The 17,179-nt window shown below is 27.2% G+C and overlaps 1 long non-coding RNA gene across 1 annotated transcript; it reads right to left on the reverse strand.

Moving 5' to 3' along the window:
- Window positions 1–344: 344 nt before the first annotated feature.
- On the reverse strand, window positions 345–16,873 carry LOC126302190 (uncharacterized). The gene is made up of 2 exons (XR_007553107.1): window positions 15,977–16,873; window positions 345–614 (listed from the first exon to the last, which is right to left on the reverse strand). It is a non-coding gene; the product is annotated as an uncharacterized LOC126302190 (long non-coding RNA).
- Between the last annotated feature and the right edge of the window lie 306 nt (window positions 16,874–17,179).

Genomic DNA, 17,179 nt, shown 5'->3' on the forward strand with positions numbered 1-17,179 from the left:
TTTTTTAGCTGAATATACTAGAATTGTCTTCATAAGAATGTTATTGGCTTTAATTTTTTTGGGCGGTGATTTTTATTCTTTTATATTTTTTATTAAGCTTGCTATTATATCTTTTGGTTTAATTTGGGTTCGTGGAACATTACCATGGTTCCGTTATGATAAATTAATGTACTTAGCTTGAAAAAGTTTTTTACCTTAATCTTTGAATTTTTTTATTTTCTTTGTTGGTTTAAAGATTTTATTTATCTCATTTGTTTAGTGAAATTTTTTGAGAAAAGTTAATAGAAGAGTTAAACTTCTAATTTTATGTTTTCAAAACATATGCTTTTCCTAAGCTAATTAACTTTATTCCTTAATTAATTTATCTCATGCGTTTGCGACATGGACATTAATTAAGAAATATGTGAAGTAAATAATTGTTAAGATTTGACCTGTTATAATATAAGGTTCTTCAACAGGTCGTTTACCAATTCACGTTAGTAAGCATACAACAACTACTATAATTCAGAATAAAATTTGATTAATAGGGTAAAATTGAATGCCTCGGAATGGTGTTTTATTATAAAATGGTAACATTATTAAGATTCTAATTGATAAAAATAATGCAATAACACCTCCTAATTTATTAGGGATAGATCGTAGAATTGCATATGCAAATAGGAAATATCATTCTGGTTGAATGTGAACTGGTGTTACTAATGGGTTGGCAGGTACAAAGTTATCTGGATCTCCTAATAGGTAAGGATTAATTAAACATAGTATAATTAATAATGATGTTATTATTACAAATGTAATAGAATCCTTAAAGGTAAAGTATGGATGGAATGGAATTTTTTCAATATCTCCATTTACTCCAAGAGGATTATTAGATCCTGTTTGGTGAAGAAAAAATAAATGAATTGCTGCTATAGCAGCAATAATAAATGGTAATACAAAATGGAATGTGAAGAATCGATTTAATGTTGCATTATCAACAGCGAATCCTCCTCATACTCATTGGACTAAATCTGTTCCTAAGTATGGGATTGCTGATAATAAATTAGTAATTACTGTTGCACCTCAAAAAGATATTTGGCCTCAGGGTAAGACATATCCTATAAATGCAGTTGCTATAACTAAAAATAAAATCACTGTACCAATTATTCAGGTATGTATATATATATAAGATCCATAGTAAATTCCCCATCCTACATGTAAGTAAATACAAATAAAAAATATAGATGCTCCATTTGCGTGTAAGGTTCGGATAATTCAACCATTATTTACGTCTCGGCAGATGTGTACTACACTACTGAATGCTATTTCAATATTTGATGTATAATGTATAGGTAAAAATAGTCCAGTTACAATTTGAATTACCAAACATAACCCTAATAGGGATCCAAAATTTCATCAAAATGAAATATTTGTTGGGGCAGGTAAGTCAATTAAAGAGTTATTAATAATTTTAATTAAAGGATGTCTTAATCGTAAGGGTTTATTCATTAGTAATTATCTTATTTTACGAATAGGTCCCTGATTAATATTGGTGATTTTAACAACTGCTAGTAGTGCTAAAAATAAATAAATTATTATTATTATTGTAATAATGAATGTTGGTCTATTATATAATTTTTCTAAAGATATTGTTATTTCTTGATAATTGATTGAATTATCAATATTTATAGTTTCGGTGTTTTTGAAAAAGTCTATAAATATAGATATATCTAGAATAATTAATATTAATATGATAAATACTCACATTATTAATGTAATAATTATAGTGATTGATTTAGGCTGAAATATTTCGTTTGATGCAATTCTTGTAATGTAAATAAATAATACTAGTATACCACCAAGTAATGTTAAAAATAAAATATATGATAATCAATATCTTTCTATTATTGTTCCTGTTATTAATCAAACTAGGAAGGTTTGAAGGATAATAAAAAGCATTATTGATATTGGGTGTCTTAATTTAATAAAATTAATATTTATTACATTTGATAATGATATAATTATTATTTTGATCATTTCAGGGGTTAGTTTATTTAAAATACCGGTTTTGGGGACCGATGATGGAAGCTTTTCCACCTCTGAAGTTTTAAAAGTGGGGGCTGGACTTATTTCCGGTTTACAAGACCGGCGTTTTTTTTAAACTATTAAAACTAATGTTTATATTCTCTATTTTTACTTCTTTATTGATTTATTTTGCTGGTGTTTATGTTTTTTCTTCTAAACGTAAACATTTATTAATGGTTCTTTTGAGATTAGAATATATTGTTCTTTCTTTATTTATGTTAGTTATTGTTTTTCTTATTGAGTTTGATTATGATTATTTTTTTCCTGTTATTTTTTTAGTTTTTTCTGTTTGTGAGGGTGCTTTAGGTCTTTCTATTTTAGTTTCAATAATTCGTTCTCATGGTAATGATTTTTTTAATTCTTTTGGTTTATCTTTATGTTAAAGTATTTATTTATAACTATTTTTTTGATCCCTCTTTGTTTATTAAATAATTGTTGATGGTTGATTCATTCTTTAATGTTTCTGTCGGGTTTTGTTTTTATAATTTGTGTTTATTCATATGCTGATTTGAATATAATTAGATATTATTTTGGTATTGATTATTTTTCTTTTAGTTTAATTTTACTTAGTTTTTGGATTTGATCTTTAATAATCACTGCTAGAGGTTCAGTTTATTTAAGTTCATATCATTCTAATTTTTTTGTTTTTATGGTTTTGATTTTAATAATTATGCTTTATTGTTCATTTGCTAGATTAAGTCTTCTTTCTTTTTATATTTTTTTTGAGGCTAGATTAGTTCCTACTTTACTTTTAATTTTGGGTTGGGGTTATCAACCTGAGCGTTTGCAGGCTGGTGTTTATTTAATTTTTTATACTTTGGTTGCTAGATTACCTTTATTATTAGTTTTATTTAAGGTTTATGATTTTTCTAATACTTTATATTTTCCTTTATTGGTTGATTTTGGTTCTTATTATTTTATGTTTTATGTATTTATAATTTTGGCTTTTTTAGTTAAGATACCTATGTTTTTGGTTCATTTATGACTTCCTAAGGCTCATGTAGAGGCCCCTATTTCAGGTAGAATAATTCTTGCTGGTGTTTTATTAAAGTTAGGTGGTTATGGTATTTTTCGTGTTATAAAGGTTATTTCTTATTTGCGTTTAAAGTTTAATTATTTTTGATTGTCTTTAGGTTTATCTGGGGGTGTTATTGTAAGATTTATTTGTTTTCGTCAGGTTGATTTAAAGTCTTTAATTGCATATTCTTCTGTTGCTCATATAAGAATGGTTATTGGTGGATTGATGACTATGAATTGATGAGGTTGTGTAGGTTCTCTTTCTCTAGTGATTGGTCATGGTTTATGTTCTTCTGGTTTATTTTGTTTATCTAATATTATTTATGAACGTTTAGGTAGACGAAGATTATTAATTAACAAGGGTATAATTAATTTGATGCCAAGAATGGCTTTATGATGATTTCTTTTAAGATCATCAAATATGGCTGCTCCTCCTTCTTTAAATTTGGTAGGTGAAATTAGATTATTAAATAGAATTATATCTTGATCTTCTTTTAGATTCTTTGCTTTGATTTTTTTATCTTTTTTTAGAGCTGTTTATACTTTGTATATATATTCTTATTATCAGCATGGGAATTATTATTCTGGTGTTTATACTTGTTCTCTTGGTTATTTTCGTGAATATCATCTTTTACTTTTACATTGATTGCCTTTAAATATTCTCTGTTTAAAGGGTGAATATTTCTTTGTTTAGTTTGCTTAAGTATTTTAATTAAAAATATTGTTTTGTGGAATCAATGATATGAAGTTTTTCATCTTAGGCCGTGAATTTATTTTCTATTTGTTCTTTGAGTTTTTTTCTTTGTTTATTTCGAGAACTATATTATATTATATATATTATATTATATATTATATTATATATTATATATATATTATATATATATATATAAAAAAATAAAATGAGCAGGATAAATTAATCCTAATTAAACAAAATAATACATAAAAGAATTTCAAAAAAAACTTTCGATTTATATATTAAATAAATGAAGTGCCTGATTAAAGCGTTACCTTGATAGGGTAAATAAAGTAAATAAAATTACCTTCATTAAAATTACATAAGATAGAATTAAACTACCTCCTTTAGTATCAAAAACTAACGTGCATCATACACCTTAATGTAAAAAGGTAAGCTAAACAAGCTAATGGGTTCATACCCCATTTATAGAGGTATCAATCCTCTCCTTTTTAATGACCAACAACTCTACAAAACTTCTCTTCCTATCAACATTAATGATAGGAACGATCCTGTCCATTTCATCAAATTCCTGATTTGGGGTTTGAATAGGACTTGAGATCAACTTACTTTCATTTATTCCGCTCCTAACAAGAAATAAAAATATAATAATAAATGAATCATCAATTAAATATTTTATTGTCCAAGCAATAGCATCGACAATATTATTATTTTCAATTTTGCTGATTCAAATAAAATATCCCATGGGATGGGAAACAGAATTTATCCCATCAATAATAATTAGATCTAGACTATTATTAAAGATTGGAGCTGCACCTTTCCATTTCTGATTTCCAGAAGTTATAGGAGCATCAAGATGAAATAATTGTTTAACATTAATAACATGACAAAAAATCGCCCCAATAATGGTCTTATCTTATTGTATTCAATTAAGAACTTTTATTTGAACAATTATTATCTTAAGAATTATTATTGGGGCAATAGGAGGTTTAAATCAAACATCCTTACGACAACTTTTAGCATATTCATCAATCAGACATCTAGGTTGAATAATTAGATCATTAACAGTCAGAGAAAACATCTGAGAACTATACTTCATTATTTACTCACTATTAAGATTAATTATAGTTTTATTATTTAAGCAAATAAATTTATTTTTCATAAATCAAATTTATTCAGCCAGAAATATAAAAACCGAAATTAAATTCATAATATTCTTATCTTTATTATCTTTAGGTGGACTACCAACATTCCTTGGATTCTTACCAAAATGAATTGTAATACAATCATTAATAGAAAACAATATAACAACTATTAAAACTATTATAGTTGTATTAACTACAATTACACTCTACTACTATATACGTATTAGATTCTCAGCTCTAATTATATCATACACAGAAAATTCGTGATCTATAAAGATAAAGTCCCAAAAATCAAGAATCATTCTTCCTATAACAGTAATAATTTCAACAATAGGATTGATTTCAACATCAACCTTAATTTCATTATACTAAGGACTTAAGTTAATCAAACTAATAACCTTCAAAGTTATAATTAAAAGAATAATCTTTTAGGCCTTAGTAAAATTTTACACCTCTAGAATTGCAGTCTAGAATCATAATTGAATATAAGACCTAAATATGATAAGAGAGAAAACATCTCATAAGTAGATTTACAGTCTACCACCTAAAATTCAGCTATCTTACCGCAAAAATGATTATTCTCAACAAACCATAAGGACATTGGTACTTTATACTTCATATTTGGAGCATGAGCAGGAATAGTAGGAACATCAATAAGAATACTTATTCGTGCTGAACTTGGCCAACCCGGATCTCTAATTGGGGATGACCAGATTTATAATGTTATTATTACAGCTCACGCATTCGTAATAATTTTCTTTATAGTAATACCTATTATAATTGGTGGATTTGGTAATTGACTTGTTCCACTAATAATTGGTGCACCAGATATAGCATTTCCACGAATAAATAATATAAGTTTTTGATTACTACCACCTTCACTAACCCTTCTTCTTACATCTTCTATAGTAGATAATGGTGCTGGTACAGGATGAACAGTTTACCCTCCTCTAGCAGGAGCTATTGCACACGGGGGTGCATCTGTAGATCTAGCTATTTTTTCACTGCACTTAGCAGGTGTATCATCTATTCTTGGTGCAGTGAATTTCATTACAACAGCAATTAATATACGATCAGAAAGTATAACTTTAGATCAAACACCTTTATTTGTATGATCTGTAGCTATTACAGCATTACTTCTCCTTCTTTCACTTCCAGTTTTAGCAGGAGCTATTACTATATTATTAACAGATCGAAATTTAAATACATCATTCTTTGACCCTGCAGGAGGGGGTGACCCAATTCTATATCAACATCTATTTTGATTCTTTGGACACCCAGAAGTTTATATTTTAATTCTACCGGGGTTCGGAATTATTTCACATATTGTATGTCAAGAAAGAGGAAAAATTGAATCATTTGGAACATTAGGTATAATTTATGCTATACTATCAATTGGACTAATAGGATTTATTGTATGAGCACATCATATATTTACAGTGGGAATGGATGTTGACACACGAGCATATTTTACATCAGCAACAATAATTATTGCTGTACCTACAGGAATTAAGGTATTTAGATGATTTGCTACATTATATGGAACTAAATTCAAGTTCAATCCACCATTATTATGAGCTCTAGGATTTATTTTCCTATTTACAATTGGTGGATTAACAGGATTAGTATTAGCAAATTCATCACTTGATATTGTATTACATGATACATATTATGTAGTAGCCCACTTTCATTATGTATTATCTATAGGAGCAGTATTTGCAATTATAGGAGGTGTCATTCAATGATATCCACTATTTACAGGATTAACTATAAATAATACATGATTAAAAATCCAATTTACAATTATATTCATTGGAGTAAATTTAACATTCTTTCCTCAACACTTCCTAGGATTAGCAGGAATACCTCGACGATACTCTGACTACCCAGACGCATATACATCATGAAACGTAGTATCAAGAATTGGGTCTACAATTTCTATTGTAGGAATCATTATATTCATTGTAATTATATGAGAAAGAATGATTACAAACCGAGCAATTATATTTAGAGCTAACATAAGAAGATCAACAGAATGACTACAAAATAACCCTCCTGCAGAACATAGTTACTCAGAATTACCATTAATCTCTAGATTCTAATATGGCAGATTAGTGCAGTAGATTTAAGCTCTACAAATAAAGGTTTGACCTTTTATTAGAAAATATTTATTAATGGCAACATGATCAAATTTATCTCTTCAAGATGGAGCTTCACCATTAATGGGGCAATTATCATTCTTTCATGATCATACTATGGTCGTATTATTATTAATTACAGTAATTGTAGGTTATGCCCTAAGTTATATATTATTTATTGCCTATACTAACCGTAATATACTTCATGGACATTTAATTGAAACAATCTGAACAGCTTTACCAGCAATTACATTAATTTTTATTGCCCTTCCATCATTACGACTATTATATTTACTTGATGATTCAGTAGATGCAATAATTACAATTAAAACCATTGGACGACAATGATATTGAAGATATGAATATTCAGACTTCATAGACGTAGAATTTGACACTTATATAACACCAGAACAAGACCTAGAAAATGATGGATTCCGACTACTAGATGTAGATAACCGAACAATCCTACCAATAAATACAGAAGTACGAGTATTAACAAGAGCATCAGATGTTCTACACTCATGAGCAGTTCCTGCATTAGGGGTTAAAATTGATGCAACGCCAGGTCGGTTAAATCAAGGAACATTCACAATAAATCGACCTGGATTATTCTTTGGACAATGCTCAGAAATCTGTGGAGCAAACCACAGATTTATACCAATTGTAATTGAAAGAACTTCAGTAAATTTATTTATTAAGTGATTATCTAAGATAATTTAAGGAGTTAGTTAAAATAAATAACATTAGAGTGTCAATCTAAAGTAACTAAAAAAAATTAGTACACCTTGAAATTCATCAGATGACTGAAAGTAAGTAATGGTCTCTTAAACCAAATAATAGTAAATTAACGACTACTTCTGATGGGGAAATTATATCCAAATCCCTCAAATATCCCCTCTTATATGATTCTCACTATTCATTATATTTTCAGCTACATTAATCTTGTTTAATCAAATAAACTTCTTCTCATTTAAACCTAACCTTATTAAAAGAGCAGAAAAAGGAACAATTGAAATAAAAAACTTAAATTGAAAATGATAACAAATCTATTCTCAACATTTGACCCATCAACTAACATCTTTAATATATCATTAAATTGAACTAGAACATTTCTAGGACTATTATTAATCCCATCACTATTTTGACTTACACCATCACGAATTAACATTATCTGAAATAAACTAAATTTAACCTTACATAATGAATTTAAAACACTTCTTGGACCAAAATCATTTAATGGAACAACATTCATTTTCATCTCAATTTTTATTATAATATTATTTAACAATTTCATAGGATTATTCCCTTATATTTTTACTAGAACAAGACATTTAGCATTAAAATTTGCAATTGCCCTACCTATATGGCTAAGATTTATATTATTTGGATGAATTAACCATACTAATCATATATTTACACACCTTGTACCACAAGGTACACCGCCTGCATTAATATCATTTATAGTACTAATTGAAACAATTAGTAATGTTATTCGACCAGGTACATTAGCAGTACGGTTGGCAGCAAATATAATTGCAGGACACTTATTATTAACCTTATTAGGAAACACAGGACCATCTATAGCAATAAACTTAATCTCATTACTAATTATTGGACAAATACTTCTATTAATTCTAGAATCAGCAGTAGCAATAATTCAAGCCTATGTTTTCTCAATTCTAAGAACTCTATATTCTAGAGAAGTATATTAAACCTATGTTAACAACTCACTCAAACCACCCATTCCACTTAGTAGACTATAGACCTTGACCATTAACAGGAGCAATTGGAGCAATAGTCCTAGTATCAGGACTAGCAAAATGATTCCACCTATTTAATATTAACTTATTCATAATTGGATTTGGAATTACCCTACTAACTATAATTCAATGATGACGAGATGTAGTACGAGAAGGAACATATCAAGGATTACATACAGGATTTGTATCAATTGGATTACGATGAGGAATAATTTTATTTATTGCATCAGAGGTATTATTTTTCGTTTCTTCTTTTTGAGCATTCTTTAGAAGAAGATTAGCACCAACAATTGAACTAGGAATACTATGACCTCCAATAGGAATTCAACCCTTTAACCCTATACAAATTCCATTACTTAATACAGCTATTCTTTTAGCATCAGGAGTAACAGTAACATGAGCACATCATAGTTTAATGGAATCTAATCATACTCAAGCACTACAAGGATTATTCTTCACAGTGTTATTAGGACTATACTTTACAATACTTCAAGCATATGAATATTGAGAAGCACCTTTTACCATTGCAGATGCAGTTTATGGATCAACATTCTTTGTTGCAACAGGATTCCATGGTTTACACGTAATTATTGGAACAATCTTTTTATCAACATGTCTACTTCGACACTCAATAAATCAATTTTCACCAAGACATCACTTTGGATTTGAAGCAGCAGCATGATACTGACACTTCGTAGACGTAGTATGATTATTCTTATATATCTCTATTTATTGATGAGGTAGATAATTGTTTTTCTAGTATAAATAGTACATTTGACTTCCAATCAGAAAGCTTGATATAAATCAAGAAAAACTATTCTAATTCTATCAACAAGAGTTTTCATTAGATTTATTATTCCAATAATTGTTATAATCCTGGCAACAACACTATCAAAAAAATTAATTAATGATCGAGAAAAAAGATCACCATTTGAATGTGGGTTTGATCCAAAAAGATCAGCACGAATACCATTCTCAATACGATTCTTCCTAATCGCAGTAATCTTTTTAATTTTTGATGTAGAAATTGCACTAATTCTACCAATTGTAATTATTTTTAAAACTTCAGACATTATAATCTGAACAGTATCAACAATATTTTTTATTCTAGTTCTATTAGGAGGACTATACCATGAATGAAACCAAGGAGCATTACAATGAGCAGAATAAAGGGTTGTAGTTAAATATAACATTTGGGTTGCATTCAAAAAGTATTGATATTATCAATCAACCTTAAATAGAATAAGAAGCGAAATATTGCAGTCAGTTTCGACCTGGAAGATTGGTATGTACTACCCTTATTCTTATTAATTGAAGCCAAAAAGAGGCGTATTACTGTTAATAATATAATTGAACTATAATAGTTCCAATTAAGGAAATGTATAGCCAATATGAAAGCTGCTAACTTTTTATATTAGCGGTTAAACTCCGTTAACATTTCTAAAATTTATATAGTTTAAATAAAACATTACATTTTCACTGTAAAAATAATATATCTATATTTATAAATACTTAAAAGTAAAAATACTTCCTTAACATCTTCAGTGTCACGCTCTAATTATAAGCTATTTAAGTAAACGAAAAACAATATTACCAAAATAAATATTCAAAAAATATAAGTTAAAAGATAAATCTTGAAATTAGAATCATATCAACCTTGAATATAACCAATTAAATAAATAAATAATCTATATAAACCTTGACCACCAAGTAATTCACCTCAACCATAATCAAATGACTTAGATGAATAATAACCTATTTTTAAAGGAATATATCTAATAAACTTAGTTGAAAGAAAAGGTATAAATCATATAGAACCAGCAAATCTAACAAAAGAAAGTATACTTAAAGAAAATAAATTATGAGAAAAATCAAAATTAGAAATAAGATAACCTAAATAAGCACCTAAAATAACAACTGTAATAGTTAAAAACATTAAATAATAAGGTAAAGCAATCACATGAGGAATAGGAAAAATTAATCAAGATAACAGACTACCACCAAAAACAGCAACAAACAATAGACCAATTATTCCAAATGAAATATAATAACCCTTATCATCAAAAGAAAATCTAGAATAAAAATTATTATCACCAGATATTGAATAATAAAACAAACGAAAAGAATAAGAAGCAGTTAAACCAGTAGAAAAAAAATAAAGAAAAAAAATTAAACAATTAATTCATCTTAAACAAACCATCAAACCATCATTACGACTATTATATTTACTTGATGATTCAGTAGATGCAATAATTACAATTAAAACCATTGGACGACAATGATATTGAAGATATGAATATTCAGACTTCATAGACGTAGAATTTGACACTTATATAACACCAGAACAAGACCTAGAAAATGATGGATTCCGACTACTAGATGTAGATAACCGAACAATCCTACCAAAAAATACAGAAGTACGAGTATTAACAAGAGCATCAGATGTTCTACACTCATGAGCAGTTCCTGCATTAGGGGTTAAAATTGATGTAACGCCAGGTCGGTTAAATCAAGGAACATTCACAATAAATCGACCTGGATTATTCTTTGGACAATGCTCAGAAATCTGTGGAGCAAACCACAGATTTATACCAATTGTAATTGAAAGAACTTCAGTAAATTTATTTATTAAGTGATTATCTAAGATAATTTAAGGAGTTAGTTAAAATAAATAACATTAGAGTGTCAATCTAAAGTAACTAAAAAAAATTAGTACACCTTGAAATTCATCAGATGACTGAAATTAAGTAATGGTCTCTTAAACCAAATAATAGTAAATTAACGACTACTTCTGATGGGGAAATTATATCCAAATCCCTCAAATATCCCCTCTTATATGATTCTCACTATTCATTATATTTTCAGCTACATTAATCTTGTTTAATCAAATAAACTTCTTCTCATTTAAACCTAACCTTATTAAAAGAGCAGAAAAAGGAACAATTGAAATAAAAAACTTAAATTGAAAATGATAACAAATCTATTCTCAACATTTGACCCATCAACTAACATCTTTAATTTATCATTAAATTGAACTAGAACATTTCTAGGACTATTATTAATCCCATCACTATTTTGACTTACACCATCACGAATTAACATTATCTGAAATAAACTAAATTTAACCTTACATAATGAATTTAAAACACTTCTTGGACCAAAATCATTTAATGGAACAACATTCATTTTCATCTCAATTTTTATTATAATATTATTTAACAATTTCATAGGATTATTCCCTTATATTTTTACTAGAACAAGACATTTAGCATTAACATTTGCAATTGCCCTACCTATATGGCTAAGATTTATATTATTTGGATGAATTAACCATGCTAATCATATATTTATTATATTATTTAATCTTTCTTTATTTATTAGTGAAAAGAAAGATTAAATAAGAAAGAATATAATACATTTATTGCTATACATGTTCCATATTAATCTTTAATTATATATAATAGAGAAGTTGTTGTGGTCATACATAGGGGCGTTTCTTTTTTTTTTGTTAATGTTTGTGGTTTTTTTCTTTTTTTTCTTTAAATATTTGAATCTTTTATTTTTTCCTGAATTAATAGATTTAAAATTTTCTTATTTTTTATTTTTAAAAGTTTTATTCTTGCTTGTTTATTCACTTTTTCTTTGTATTATATGTAAGTTTTGTTAGACTAAATGTTCTTTTTGCAGTAATTTGATTTAATTATCAAGTGATTTTGGATTTAGCAATTGATTTAGTATCGGCATAATTCGTGCCAGCAGCCGCGGTTATACGATTGATACAAGTGAATATTATTGGTTAAAACAGTTGTTTATATTATTAGGGTTGAAATATAAATTTGTAAGGTGAAATGTTAAAATTTATTTGTGGCCCTTTTTATGAATCTGTGAAATTTAAATAATAAACTAGGATTAGATACCCTATTATTTTAAATGTTAATTATATTTACCAGGGTACTATTAGTTAAGGTCTTTAAACCCAAAGAATTTGGCGGTATCTCATTCCATTCAGAGGAACCTACCCCATGATTGATAATACACGATTTACTCTACTTAATTTATTTGTTTGTATATCTCCGTTATCAGAGAATCTTTTTAGAGTTATAATTCTCAAGATTTATAATTATAAAATATTTCAGGTCAAGGTGCAGCTTATAGTTAAGAGGAGGTGGGTTACAATAGATTTTTGTTTATAACGGATTTGATAGTGAAATACTGTTAATGAAGGTGGATTTGATAGTAATTTAATTTATTTAATTTAACTGATATTGGCTCTGAGATGTGTACACATCGCCCGTCGCTCTCATTATTGATTATTCTATTTTATTTTAAAGTAGCTTCAATTTAGATGAGATAAGTCGTAACATAGTAGATGTACTGGAAAGTGTATCTAGGAAGAGTTTCAAGATATAACTTATTAGTAAAGTGTTTCATTTACACTGAAAATTTTTCTGTGCAAATCAGGATATCTTGATTATTTATTTTATTATATTAATTTTTTGTTTATTTAATTATTTAATATAAATAATTTAATTGTATTTTTGTCTTAGTATATTTTATAGAATTGATTTTTTAAATTATAGTTTATTGGTAATGTAAGTGTCTTATGAAATATTATTTTAAATTTTTTTAAGTAGATTTTATTTATTGTACCTTTTGTATCAGGGTTTATCAAAATTTTAGTATTTATTTTACTTGTCTCGATTTGGGTTGATTTATAAATAATTTATAGTTAATGTATCATAATTATTCTTAAATTATTTGTAGAAATGAGATGTTAATCGTTTCCCAAGATATCTAGTTTCTTAAGAAAAAATTTAATTTTTTAAAGTTATTTGTTTTTATTTAATTTTTAAGTAAAAATATTAACTTATTTATTCTTTAAGGGATAAGCTTTGAAGTTAATAACCTATAATTTATTTTATAGAAATATAATAGTAAGCTTTAAACCAGCTATCTTTAAGATTACGTTTTAGTTCATTATTTTTTATTTTGATTTTATAAATATTTTAGGTTTTTTATTAAGATTATTAATTTAATTTTAAAATTTTTGTAATAATGATAGAATTAGTATATTTATTTGTATGAAATTTTTACCTTGTGAACTTATTATAAGGAACTAGGCAAAATTGATTTCCGCCTGTTTATCAAAAACATGTCCTCTTGTTTATATTTTGAGGTCTGGCCTGCTCACTGAGCGTATTTTTAAAGAGCCGCGGTATTTTGACCGTGCAAAGGTAGCATAATCATTAGTCTCTTAATTAGTGGCTGGAATGAATGGCTTGACGAGAAATCAAATGTCTCTTAATAAATTTTTGAATTTAACTTTTGAGTCAAAAGGCTTAAATTCTTCTTTAGGACGAGAAGACCCTATAGAGCTTGACATTTTACTTTTATATAGTTTTTTGTTTGTCTTTCTATATTTAATGATGATGTTTTGTTGGGGTGACATGAAGAATAGATAAACTCTTCATTATTATATCATTTATTTATGTTTGTTATTTTGATCCATAATTTATGATCATAAGATTAAGTTACCTTAGGGATAACAGCGTAATTGTTTTTGAGAGCTCATATCGACAAAGCAGATTGCGACCTCGATGTTGGATTAAGAAAAATTTTGGGTGCAGGAGCCCAATGATTAGGTCTGTTCGACCTTTAAATTCTTACATGATCTGAGTTCAGACCGGCGTGAGCCAGGTCGGTTTCTATCCTAAGATTGTTAATCCATATTAGTACGAAAGGACCATATGGTTAAAATATTTTTTGTTATATTGATTAATATTAATTTATTTACTATTATGACAGATTAATGTGTTGAATTTAGAATTCATTTATGTAGATTTTTTCTACAAATAGTATTGATACTTTATGATTTATTTATATTTATTTTGAATTTTCTTTTATTGGTTATTTGTGTTTTAATTAGTGTTGCCTTTTTAACTTTATTAGAGCGTAAGGTTTTAGGTTATATTCAGATTCGAAAGGGTCCAAATAAGGTAGGTTTTGTTGGAATTCCTCAGCCATTTAGAGATGCTATTAAGTTAATTTGTAAGGAGCAGCCAATTCCTATTATATCTAATTACCTACTTTATTATTTTTCCCCTGTTTTTAATTTAATGATTTCTTTAGCCGTTTGAGTAATTTTTCCTTATTTAACTTATATTTGTTCTTTTTCTTATGGATTTTTATTTTTTTTATGTTGTACTAGATTAGGTGTTTATACTGTTATAATTGCTGGTTGATCTTCTAATTCAAATTATTCATTATTAGGTTCTCTTCGTTCTGTTGCTCAAACTATTTCTTATGAAGTTAGTTTAGCTTTAATTTTATTGTCTTTAATTATTTTAATTGGTAGTTTTAATATGTTTGATTTTATAAACTATCAGCTTTATTGTTGATTTATTATTATTTCTTTTCCTTTAGCTTTAGCTTGTTATGCTTCTTGCTTAGCTGAAACTAATCGTACTCCTTTTGATTTTGCTGAAGGGGAATCTGAGTTAGTTTCAGGATTTAATATTGAGTATGGTGCGGGTGGTTTTACTTTAATTTTTTTAGCTGAATATACTAGAATTGTCTTCATAAGAATGTTATTGGCTTTAATTTTTTTGGGCGGTGATTTTTATTCTTTTATATTTTTTATTAAGCTTGCTATTATATCTTTTGGTTTTATTTGGTTTCGTGGAACATTACCACGGTTCCGTTATGATAAATTAATGTACTTAGCTTGAAAAAGTTTTTTACCTTTATCTTTGAATTTTTTTATTTTCTTTGTTGGTTTAAAGATTTTATTTATCTCATTTGTTTAGTGAAATTTTTTGAGAAAAGTTAATAGAAGAGTTAAACTTCTAATTTTATGTTTTCAAAACATATGCTTTTCCTAAGCTAATTAACTTTATTCCTTAATTAATTTATCTCATGCGTTTGCGACATGGATATTAATTAAGAAATATGTGAAGTAAATAATTGTTAAGATTTGACCTGTTATAATATAAGGTTCTTCAACAGGTCGTTTACCAATTCACGTTAGTAAGCATACAACAACTACTATAATTCAGAATAAAATTTGATTAATAGGGTAAAATTGAATGCCTCGGAATGGTGTTTTATTATAAAATGGTAAAATTATTAAGATTCTAATTGATAAAAATAATGCAATAACACCTCCTAACTTATTAGGGATAGATCGTAGAATTGCATATGTAAATAGGAAATATCATTCTGGTTGAATGTGAACTGGTGTTACTAATGGGTTGGCAGGTACAAAGTTATCTGGATCTCCTAATAGGTAAGGATTAATTAAACATAGTATAATTAATAATGATGTTATTATTACAAATGTAATAGAATCCTTAAAGGTAAAGTATGGATGGAATGGAATTTTTTCAATATCTCCATTTACTCCAAGAGGATTATTAGATCCTGTTTGGTGAAGAAAAAATAAATGAATTGCTGCTATAGCAGCAATAATAAATGGTAATACAAAATGGAATGTGAAGAATCGATTTAATGTTGCATTATCAACAGCGAATCCTCCTCATACTCATTGGACTAAATCTGTTCCTAAGTATGGGATTGCTGATAATAAATTAGTAATTACTGTTGCACCTCAAAAAGATATTTGGCCTCAGGGTAAGACATATCCTATATATGCAGTTGCTATAACTAAAAATAAAATCACTGTACCAATTATTCAGGTATGTATATATATATAAGATCCATAGTAAATTCCCCGTCCTACATGTAAGTAATTACAAATAAAAAATATAGATGCTCCATTTGCGTGTAAGGTTCGGATAATTCAACCATTATTTACGTCTCGGCAGATGTGTACTACACTACTGAATGCTATTTCAATATTTGATGTATAATGTATAGCTAAAAATAGTCCAGTTACGATTTGAATTACCAAACATAACCCTAATAGGGATCCAAAATTTCATCAAAATGAAATATTTGTTGGGGCAGGTAAGTCAATTAAAGAGTTATTAATAATTTTAATTAAAGGATGTCTTAATCGTAAGGGTTTATTCATTAGTAATTATCTTATTTTACGAATAGGTCCCTGATTAATATTGGTGATTTTAACAACTGCTAGTAGTGCTAAAAATAAATAAATTATTATTATTATTGTAATAATGAATGTTGGTCTATTATATAATTTTTCTAAAGATATTGTTATTTCTTGATAATTGATTGAATTATCAATATTTATAGTTTCGGTGTTTTTGAAAAAGTCTATAATTATAGATATATCTAGAATAATTAATATTAATATGATAAATACTCACATTATTAATGTAATAATTATAGTGATTGATTTATGCTGAAATATTTCGTTTGATGCAATTCTTGTAATGTAAATAA

This window comes from Schistocerca gregaria, unplaced genomic scaffold (assembly GCF_023897955.1).
Source record: "Schistocerca gregaria isolate iqSchGreg1 unplaced genomic scaffold, iqSchGreg1.2 ptg000169l, whole genome shotgun sequence".
NCBI classification, from domain to species: domain Eukaryota; kingdom Metazoa; phylum Arthropoda; class Insecta; order Orthoptera; family Acrididae; genus Schistocerca; species Schistocerca gregaria.